Here is an 11528-nt window from a genome sequence, read left to right as displayed (position 1 = left end):
CAATATTAAAGCAAAACATTAAACCATTTCACATTTTATTTGTTTTTATTTTTCTTTATATCAATAAATATCTCATGTCAATATTTTATTCTCAAATTGAACAAGATGGGTACAATCAATGAACATTTCATATCAATATTTTTCTCAAATAAAACAAAAGACAAGTACAATCAATCAATATCTCATACCCATATTTTTTCACCAATCAAACCAAAGACAGGTACAAGATATTAATTACGTTCATCCGGCCCATATGCATTTTGTGATGCAAAACACATAACTCCTTCTCTCTCTTGTATACCTGCGTAATCTAAGCGAAGCATTCTATGATGCACGAGGTGCATGCACGCTCTTACTAGAATTTCAAATAAATCAGGGATAAGATTATTCCCGACTTGCGGACACCAGGGAGAAACATAAGGGAGGCTCACTGAACAACCAGCAGCAATAGGGGAAAATATGAAACGATAACAAATAAAACGATGTCGGCTATTGGGCCACAGAAAAAATGTAAGCCAATTGAAGTTTAACTAATTCGTTTCTGCAGATCAAAAAGCTGTGTCGCCGCATTGTTTTCGCATTTCGCTAGGACAAATAAGATCCCACCATGATGTAAACCCCGCCTCTGGCCCTCCGGCCCTTGATGGCCCATAGACTTTGAAGGGCCAGGAATACTGGCCCTACGCCCCGAAACCTGGGCCACCAGCCCCCTTTCGCATCTAACCACCTGTCGGTGAAAACACCGTTAGTACCTTTAGGTCCAGCCCAGCCCAGGGCAGGCCCACCAGCGTAACTGGCTCTACTGTGTGCCAGTATCAATCCATCGCCAATTGATAAGCTTCACATGGGACCCTGGAAGTGCAAGGAGGTATGGCTGGCGATCCTGTGTGTCCTTCGTGTCCTTCGCTGCCTCTTCAAAACTGCAACAAGACATAAGAAAAAAGAAAGAAAAAATGTCATGCAATATGTCACAACAGACAACGTTCAAGCACAGCTGTGAAGAGACCCTTGACTTAACCCTTGTAAGGTTTTTGACCCGTTTTCAGTTTTTAGCTTGAAAAAAAGAAAAATAGTATCAGTTATTATTCTTTCACATTGAGATTCACTGTCTTTAGCTCATTTTCAGTGAGGAACATGAATCTGAAAAACATTTGTGAGCCCCTCTTGCTTAACCACCCCCCTGCACATTTCTATTACACAGGAGGTGTCCCCGGATCATTTTCACCCGTATCACTTTGGGATACACATTTTCTAAACTCTCTGATACAATAGTGATCACGCGTTGACATGGCAAAGGGTGAATTATGGGGGAAAAGGAGTGCAGATATGTTCTGGTCCTTCAGTTGCAATAAGAGCACTGGTGGTTCAATGGGAGAGCTTGGATTGAGTTTACTAACTTTCTTACCTTATCTTTCTCTCTCTGTAGCTCTCTCACTCAAAAACATAGTGTATATACACAGAAATTCGGAACGGAACATGAGCTATGATTATTTTCCTTTTAAAATTATTTTTCTATATGCCCGGGTCAAAATGACCCGAGCATCTTCTATGTAACAAAAACACGAACACCTTACAAGTGTTAAGATTCTCATAATCTCTGCAAAAGTTCTCTTTACTTAGTTTTGAAAGCAAATATTCCAATGTGCAGTTTAACTGTGCAGTGGGAAAAGTCATCTATAATGGCTTAATGATTAGGGTGATCTCAAGAACAGATGGTTGCAGGTTCTTATCCTAGTCTTCCCATTCCATAAAGCCCTCGAGTAAGACAACTTACCCCACTTTGCTCCAGGGACTGTAGCCAATACCCTATAAATAACTAAGTCGCTTTGGATAAAAGAGTCACCTAAATGTAATGCAATGCAATCGCACAGAAGAGTGAGGGTACTGAAAAAGTACTGTGAGGGGGCGCTGCGGTGCAGCGCGCTAAGCCCCCCACTTTTGGGCTTGCAAGCCGACGGGGACCCCAGTTCGAGACCGCCCGGGATAATTTCCTGTTCGCACCCCGTCTCTCTGTCCCACTCGCTTCCTGTCACCATCTCAGACTGTCCTATCAAGTAAAGGCATAAAAGCCCCTAAAAATATATATATTTTAAAAAGTGCTATGAACTGGAGTAGCTAAGGTAATAACTGCAATTAAAAGGTTTTAATGTTGGTGTGCATGTTGGAGATTGACAAAATTAGTGCTGAACTAGTAAGTCCGTGTCTAAATATCAGTCCTATAACTGCCAAAGACTATTACTCTTCTCTTACAACGTACCGTGCCATGAGTGCAGGTGCTGGATCTCCTATACTCCTCCTCCATTATTTCCTGTCCTCCTGCACTGTTCTCCAGAACAACCGGAATCCTCTACAAATAAAAGACACACAATGGACACACAATGAAATGAGTATTAAGATGTTGCTCTTTGGAAATGGGTGGGGGTTTTTTTTTGTACGTGTGTGCTATTGCATTTTTCAAAACATGGCTTTCATGTCCACAGAGAAAAAGTGAAAATGAAAGCCCAATTGGGAAACTCCAACTCCACTCCACAGCACACAAGTGAACACTGCATACTGCACACAACGACATTGCATTCATGCCTTACCTGTACAAGGGGGCAGCCCTCAATGGCGCCTCAAGAGAGCAGTGCGGCAGGACGGTACCATGCTCAGGATACCTCAGTCATGGAGGAGGATGGGGAGAGCACTGGTTAATTACTCCCCCCACCAACCTGGCCTCTTCTGGAGTCGAACCGGCAACCTTTGGGCTACAAGTCTGACACCCTAACCGCTTACCCATGACTGCCCTTAAGAGTTCAGTGTCTATGTATTTATCACAGCCTACATCTAATTAAGTTATCAGTAACCTTTTTTTTTACTACAGGAACACAATTCATAAATGCAAAAAGTAGCATCCAAGATTAAATTAGTCTCACCCTTTGGCCTTTTAGCCATCTCTGCACCATCGGACTGATGAGCCTGGGAAGGGAAGCCTGGGCTGGGAAGGCTGGGCTGGGAAGGCTGCTTCAGCGGGCTGGGTGGGACTCCAGGGAAACACGTTGTCTACAACAACAATAAATGGCACGCCAATTCAGATTCAGTATGGATGATGAAGATTAGTAACAAACAAAAAAACATTGACATTCTGCATGTAGTGGTATTTAAAGGTTAGATACAAAACAGAAACGGGGGAGAAATGCACTTTTTAATAACAGGAGCGCCACAGAGTATTGTTGGAAATACTTTCATTTTAAGGACGTTTAAAATAGGAAGCTGTTAATTCAAGTACATTACCATCAAAAGGTTTTGCCACCAGGCAGATGTGTAGGTTATCTGTGATGAGGTATTGGAAAACGTCCTCACCAATAGCTGTGTCAGATTCCTCAAATAACTTCAAATCCGTTGATCCTTTGACTGAAAAAGAAGTTCATCATTTTGTTATTCAGTTGGATTTTTAAAAAAACGTGTCAGGGGTGATAATGTGGAACAAAAACAAACATGAATACAATTGTGAGTCTGCTCATTAATGTCATTTAATGTAATATGTTAATTGTGAACACAAAACGCTTCAGGTTCCTCTCGTCTTTGTTATGTATGTAACCCCATCAATCACTTTATGATTTTAAGTTCTGTTCACATAAGTAGGGTGAACTAAGGTAATTTAGGACATCAGCCAAATTGGGACAAATAAGGTTTTGGGTTGTTTTCTTTCTAAAAATTAGCAGCCAATCACAAAATGGGATGTAATATTGTTACTGCAACTGTCATGTATAAGGAACAATAATTTTATTTGGTGTTAAGTATCATAAAAGAAATGAGCAAAGGTTTGAAGTGACAGTGGATCCAACACTTGTCAGTTTAGCTAGCTGACATGTCGATTATGCTATCAGATCATAAGGATATTATGGCTGAATTAGTGATTATATGGTACAAAATATGATTGAAATATATGTTGTTTTACTAAAGGTTTAACTCAATATCAAAACATTTACACATTTGTCTTTACTTTATTAAGGAGACATACTTTTAGTAAGTATAGTGGAGTGAGCTAATTTGGGACAATATTTTAAGCTAAAATGGGACAGTTTTCTCATAGCAACAGAATGGGCTTCTGTTAGCTGTTAACATAACTTATTATATGGTTGTGACGTCATCTGTCGAATGCTCCATTCATTTCAACGGGGCTCCCCAACGTTCGGACGTCTGTTATTTTTCGATAACGGACGGGTTGGTCTATAACAGACCGCTGTCAATGGCAACAAGACTTTTCACTGCTAAAGCGACTTTTCAACAAGACTCTTATCAGCTGCTGTGATAGACAGCACCCGTTGTCCTGGCTACCGCTTTCAATGGCAACAAGACATTCACTGCTAAAGCCACTGGCTTGTATACAAGTCAGTGGCTAAAGCGAATGTTTCATATCACTCCGCAGGGGGTCCGGTCTTTTGTCACTCTAATCAGCTGCTGTGATAGACAACACCTGTTGTCCTGGCTAGCCTACCTAGCTGTTGCCTAGCGGTGTTCCACAACGGCACTGTTTTGTTTTGCGCAGCAACAATCTTAACATTAAATAGGTCTAAAGAAATGGCCCCGCATGTGTGAATCATTTAAGTATATCCATATAATAAGCGGGTTAACTTTCGGCGAGTCGGTCGCTTTGTGGAATAGCAGCACTTCAGAGAGAACAAGACCCCTCCGCTCCGCGTCGGGGTCTAAAGATTCTCTCTGTCGTGCTGCTATTCCACGGTAGCGACCTTCTCGCCGAACGTTAACCCTTACATATTAGCACGCCATAGGCCTGTATTGTAATATGCATCCCACATGCTAATGGCCATGGCCACAGTCACACATGCCATACTCCTTCAATATTCTCTTGAAATGGAAATGTTTCAGGGATGTTATATCATTTTTTTAATAGTTAAGATCCTAGTCTACTGTTAACATGAGAAAAACGATATTATTCTTCAGTTTGTGCAAAAATAATGATAATCAAACAGACTGTCCCATTTTACATTAAAGGGTGTCCCAAATTGCCATAGCATTTTCTCACAACGAAGTTGGTGTCTCACTGTCTTTAAATGTTAATATATTATAAAATATCATACTTCAAATACTAATTCCTACATGGAAATGTACCCAAGACCCATATGAAGACATACAATTACTAAATGTTGGTGTATTTTAAACTTAAAGTGGGTTTTTTTTGCGATCTACCAAAAGTGTCCCAATTTACCATAGTTCACCCTATGCATGTAAAATGCAAAGCAACCAGTGCTGACTTTATTCTTTTGGATAATCTCTTAGCCTACACGATGAGCACCAGCTGCTCTGTTCTTTTAGTTGAACACGTCATAGAGCGACACTTCATGCAAAATCCATGAAATGTACTCACAAAAAAGAAATCTGACCTTCTTCCATGACAAACTCAAAAGTGCATGGAGGAGGCTGCAGTTCAATGCTCTTCTTTTAGGAACATTGTGTGTTCTGAAATGAAATCACAAGGAAGAACACTAAATCACACCTAGAGTAAAATTGCACAGCAACAACACTGACACCAAAATGTGTACAGGTAGTAGGGTGACCAGCTGTCCGGACTTTGGCCGGACGACCCCGCCCCTTTGCTATCCAACCTCCCGTCCTCAGAGAGTACCCGTAGACTCGTAGGTCGCTGACGCCCCTCCTCCTTGGGAAAAATAAGTTTCCTCACAGACCTCGAAAACACTGGCAGTCGGTCACGTTCAACGGCCGCCATGTTCCCACAGACGTTTCTCCAGACTGCGCACAAAAGAGATTTGCTGTATCTTATAATATTGAGAAAATCTGCTTGTCATTTGTGTCATCGCGGTCCGTAGCCTAAATTTGGTGTATGAATGATTAATGTGAGCGAAGGCCAGCTACATTGCACTCCATCCGAAAGTAAAATAATTATATTTTTCTAGATATCGCTGTGTGTCATTTTCCGGCGCTGGCAACACATTATCCATTAAAATAGAGCTGGAGTCTTTGCTGTGATTATGCCAAGCGCGTCCTCGGAGCAAGCTGTCACCTCTCATTCAAAAGACGCTCTAGTCTACAGTAATAGAGAATAGACCGTTTCTGCTATTATCACACTCATGTGATGATTGCTACCTTTTCGGGATAGGGGTTGAGGAAACTTTCTGTGTTTTTTTTTTTAACAAAATAATAATAAAACGTTTGAAGTCAAAATACAGGTAGGCCTACGGCCTTGCCTAGGCTATTAACTTGGAACACACATCTAAACGAAAGTGTGAAAAATAGGTCTATGGGTGAACACCATGAACAACAAAGAAAACATCACTGTAGCCGTAACCGCGACTAAATCATGTCCATGTTGGCCCACAGACACTGAAAAACAGTCTTATAGGCTGTTGCAGCGATTTTCATTCAAGGATAAAAGACATAGGCCTAGGCTATATAAACGGAAATGTACTCAGGAAACGTCTGGCATCTTGTCATTTGCATGCTTGGGCTATCCAAAGGAACTAAAAAAAAAACACCAAAAGAAAAATAATAAATATATAAATAATAATAATAATAATAATAATAATTAATAATCCAGACCAAAAAACAAAACAAAAGTGACAATCATGTCATTTGAATTTCAGCCTAAATGCTATTTCCAGGAAAATAAAACAGAAAAAAAAAAAAGGTCTATGCTACTGAACAACATATAAGGCCTATGTAAACTTCATTTGCTCATCCATGCTCATCCTTCGTTCTGGTGTTTTCTGGACTGTGATTTCACCTAGGGGGAAACCCACAGTATTAATGTATTTGGAATGGTACTGAATTTCAATAATTTCAATACATTTACAATAAGGCTGATGCCATAGCTAGAGACATTTCAGACTAGGCCTACTTTTTGTACTTTTGACCGCTCTTCGCCGCCTCCAAAAGTGCCTTGTTTGGCAGGAACTTGTCAAACATAGCTGTGCACTCCTCTGTGAGGTTGATGCAGACCTGGAGCTCTGCCTTCACAGTGTCCACCTCAAGGCGATTTCTTTCATTGCGCCATGCTGTGGTCATGATGGAAAAGACCCGTTCTGTGTGTGCATTACTGCAGGGAATGGACAACAGATAGGCACTGATGGTCTTCAACCTGTGCAGGGGTGCGTCGGTCTGGGAGAAGAGTTTGACATATCTCTCCTCTGTGCTCCAGGTCTCCACCTCTGGAGTGCTGCTGTGAAAGCTTTCCACAAAGGCATACTCTTCATGCAGGCCATCCATGTCTACCTCCAAACCGCATGCATTCACCGCTTCACAGAACTGACTGAAGGGGACTGAATGTTTCAAACCTAGCATGCTGGCCTAGAGTAGGGTAGAGTAAAGTAATTTTATTAATTCAGAGGGAAATGAAGCTTACATAAATGGTACACAAATACAGAACATGTACAGAAGACTTTGCAGTAAACATCACCCCCCCCCCCTCTCTCTCTCTCTCACACACACACACAGGGTGGAATCCTGGTAGGTAGGGTAGTGTTTTGCACAAAATAAGAACCTGGCTGTGGAAGCTGTGTTCAGAAAAGTCATATCTCTCTTGGAGATATTTTAGCGCCCTTTCATACACCACCAGGTAGTCGTCCTTGCATCTTTTCTTCACGTTTGGAGTGAGCTCTTTCAGGTTGTTGTTAACTGCAAATCCAAAGTGGCTTTCCTGATGTCTCTTCTCCAGCTGTTTTTGCAAATTGCTCATGAGGTGGTACACAGACGTGATGCAGAAGGACTTGCCTTCAAGAGCCTGAATGCATTCACTGAAGAGCACCAATGCATGGCTGATGAATAAGAAATAAAGCTCATGCAGAGACTGCTCATCTCCAAAGCACTCCCACAGTACCTTTGGACAGGCATCTTCCCCCAGGGTCCTGAAGTAGCTTGTAAGTGGTCCCCAATGTTTCAGGATCTTGTCAACAGATGGCAGCAAAGACAGCCAGCGTGTCATTACATGGCGCACAATGTTGCAGCGATCCATCTCCAGGAAAGCGCAAAACTCCTGCAGGTGCACTGTCCTTGTGGCCGAGGTGCTGAAATGGCTGTACACTTTCAGGACGACATTTTCTACGTCCACAGTCAACTTTGCTGTTGCAAACTTGGTGGTGTTGTGCAAAAGATGAGCAAGGCTGTTTGCAGACCGAATGTCCCCATTTGTGCTGTGGAGTTTTTGGAACACACTGTTGTGTTTTCCATAGTTCACACTAGCATTATCCGCGGTGTAAGCCGACATCTTTTGGAGATCTAAACCAGCGGACTCCAGCTTGCTTATCAGCTGTGTCGTTATAGCAGCAGATGTTTCGTCGCTGTCGCTGTAAAAGTCCAACAGAACGTGCTGAACTCCTCGTTCGTAGTTGAAATAGCGCAGCACAATGGGAAAGCACTTGATTGCGCCCTTGTTAGAGGCATCCGACGCCAGAGAGAAATGCAGGCCGTTTTCGAGTATATACTCCAAGTGAGTGCGTGTGGAGTATGGGGCCAACACATTAGAGCATAGCGCTTGCGCTTTGGTTCTGCCCAACACCAAGCCTTTGGCCACTGCCGAATCACTAAATATACGCCTGTCCATTTTTGATGAACAGTCCAAACTTCTGTAGGAGTGGTGGTGCTTGATGGCGTGATACAATTTGGTGAGCTCAGCAGCAGCGGTTTTGTCATCAGTTGGTGGTTCGAAGGGAGATGTGGACGATGATTGCGCAGCACTGGGTCCAGCATTGTTGGCATTTTCTCGGTGGCGGGCTGTGTTGGCGTGTCTGTCTATCGCACCTTTTCCACGGCTTGCGACATTTATATCGATGCGACAGAGCTTGCAATGCACGAAATGCTCCCCCTTTTCGCTTTGGCCGACGAAGTGATGCTTTAAGCACCAAGCGTTGTTGAATGAGGTTTTTCGTTTCGGCATTTCTAAGATAGTTTTTGTATCAAAGAGAAGCGTGCAACATACAGACAAACAAACAACCAGGGGTTTAAGTAGGCCTATACTTTTGCAATGCGCGTGCAGCACAGGGGGGCTTAAATCAGTCAATGGCGTGTGCGCTTTTAGGAGTGACAAGAACTTCCATACAATCAGAGGCCGCAGAGGCTGATTCAGTGTGCGCACTTAGGAGTGACAGCAACTTCCAGACAATCAGAGGCTGCAGAGGCTCCATCAGCTGCGTGCGCATCGCTTATGGTTGTATGGTCTAGCCCAGTGTTTCTCAACAGGGGTGCCAGGGCACCCTGGGGTGCCGCGGGCCCCCCTCAGGGCTGCCGCAGAGACATGGCTGATAAATACATTATGTAGGCTAATATAAATTTGTCTAAATTGATAAGTTAATGCTAGTCAGTGGAATCCTTCATCTGCCATCTACGCACAATAAAGTATAGGTCGCCCCAGTCAGCTGCATCTTCGAACGTAGGTCGTGTTAAGTCTCCAAATGTGTTACTTTTCTAAGCTTGTGTGGTATCGGATGCGATGCCATGTTACGGCTTGTTGGTTTGGGGTGCCTTGAAATTGTTCATTAATTGAAAGGGTGCCTCGCCTAAAAGAAGGTGCCTACAAGAAATCCATGTGGGATTGTTTATCTGTGATCTTAACATAATAGAGAGTGTTAATAATAATGTGTGTGGATTTCTGACAACCGATGCAATGGACGTAAATTACACAATCGTTATGTGTTCATTTGTGAAATGCGTACGGCCGTAAATGACACAAATAACATGCAGATTCTACTGAAATTAGGCTGCAGCAATATATTCTACTGTGCGATGTGGGGAGTGAAATGGCAGCCGCAGATCTCGGACACACGTACGTGATTGATTGCCAGTCTAGTTTAATTTAGGTCTATGGTCAATGACGCGTTGCTCACATGTCGAGGCCACAAACACAAGGCGAGTACGGAAGGCAAGGCAAAGAGAGGGACACACGGATGTCGTAAACAGGTCGTAAAAAGGGACCGATGGCCACCCTAACAGGTAGCCATACAATGCTCACGTTGTTTATCTTGAAACGTCACTCAAAAGCTGCAGTCTTCATGTTAGTCATGAGAAACTGGAAGGTCTGTTGCTTAAATAACAGTAGCGACTGCTTCAAATATTTTCTTCACCTGTGTTAACGCCATGTATTCATAGGCACACGGCGTCGGTACAAACGCATTGACCACTGACTTGTAGGCACTGACTCGAGAGATGAGCTTTGTTTGCACTTCGCAGTGGATGGAATGATGCTGCAGCGTGACAAGCGCTCACTCGGGGAAAACGATTTGCTATGCTTAGATCAGATGAGTAAAGCTTGTCATAGTAACATCACGCATTACCGACAAAAATCCCACCACAGAACAGATATACTCTTTTGACATTACCGTAGTGGTCCAGCTCTAGCTTTCGGTTAGAATCGTAACACCTATTCAATGAAGCCCATTCAATGCGTCCGTTGTTAGCACACTTCTAGCTGGCTATCACTGCAAATAGGCTACCCAATTCCACGCAGTCTACTTCACGGCCAACTAATGTTAACGGCGCGCGCCAGTAGGCCTACTTTCAATTCAAATTACTTGTTTGAAATAAAACGGCCATAACTCACATCAAAACAAATGGGCGTTGTGTTTTTCATACACAGCATAACTTGTATCAAACCTGGACGAACGTCGAAAGACCACGAATAGTACCACCAACAGTACAGTTGGCGCCACAAGTGGTTTTAGCTAGCTCCAGAGCTAGTTTAAATGTCATGCAATTAGCTGCTAACATGCGAGCTATCCCCCCGTCTTGCTCAGTCACTGGGGCAAGCCCACCCTCATTGGAGTGATTTAAATTATGCACACGGTGGTCATCGCAGAATCTTAACTCAGAAGTAGGCATATCATAACACAATCTTGCATTTTATATTCGCTCAAGTCCACGGGTCTGTTGTTCAAAGTTCTCAAGGTTGGCTAGTTATAACCTCTGCTGAGGTAACCAGTGAGGGTACACACTGCTGTTACATAAACTAGTGCCCCTGTCACGAATATGGTGTTGTATAAATACATTGACATGTTGTTTTAACGGGTTATTATTAATATCCATGTGTATAAAGCCCTTGGTGGAAATCTTGTAAAATAGAATAGGACCTTACCTTTCCCCGCGATATTGGAAAATGTAATGGCGTCCATCTGTCTTTCTCCTCGCAAGCTTCATCAATACCCCGGATGAAGTAAACAACTCTACACCAGAGTATATTTTATTAACACGCGATTGTAACACTCGTACCAGAGTTACTTTTACACTCCAAGTGTACATGTTTGGCAAATCAACTCCAGAATCAACTCTAATCAACACTGACATTTTTATCACTGAAAAATTAACTCTCTTTAACTCTGCTGATTTTGCTGTGAAGATTCAACAAGTTTATTGCCATGTCAACACAGGTGATAGGAGTTTGTTGTGGCACATCCTTAACATCCAATACATATCACAAAGACACATGCAGAGCACATAGATATGCAGACCAGTCTTGGCACAGAGACAAAGACAGTAAACAGTAGAGGTTGCCCAGAGCTCATTGGACAATAGGCAATGAT

General features: G+C 42.7%; 1 long non-coding RNA gene across 3 annotated transcripts; it reads right to left on the bottom strand.

Annotated features, from left to right (window-relative positions):
• Window positions 1-286: 286 nt before the first annotated feature.
• On the bottom strand, window positions 287-11295 carry LOC134436118 (uncharacterized). Of its 3 annotated transcripts, XR_010032163.1 has the most exons (6): window positions 11084-11295; window positions 5388-5463; window positions 3274-3393; window positions 2916-3042; window positions 2258-2347; window positions 287-920 (listed from the first exon to the last, which is right to left on the bottom strand). It is a non-coding gene; the product is annotated as an uncharacterized LOC134436118 (long non-coding RNA). The 3 variants fall into 3 exon arrangements; XR_010032162.1 differs by lacking the exon at window positions 5388-5463 and having other exon boundaries at window positions 289-920; window positions 11084-11289; XR_010032164.1 differs by lacking the exons at window positions 5388-5463; window positions 11084-11295 and adding an exon at window positions 10553-11037 and having other exon boundaries at window positions 289-920.
• Between the last annotated feature and the right edge of the window lie 233 nt (window positions 11296-11528).

This window comes from Engraulis encrasicolus, chromosome 20 (assembly GCF_034702125.1).
Source record: "Engraulis encrasicolus isolate BLACKSEA-1 chromosome 20, IST_EnEncr_1.0, whole genome shotgun sequence".
Taxonomy (NCBI): Eukaryota; Metazoa; Chordata; class Actinopteri; order Clupeiformes; family Engraulidae; genus Engraulis; species Engraulis encrasicolus.
The sequence above is the reverse complement of the archived record's forward strand: the minus strand, read 5'-3'. Positions and strand labels throughout refer to the sequence as shown.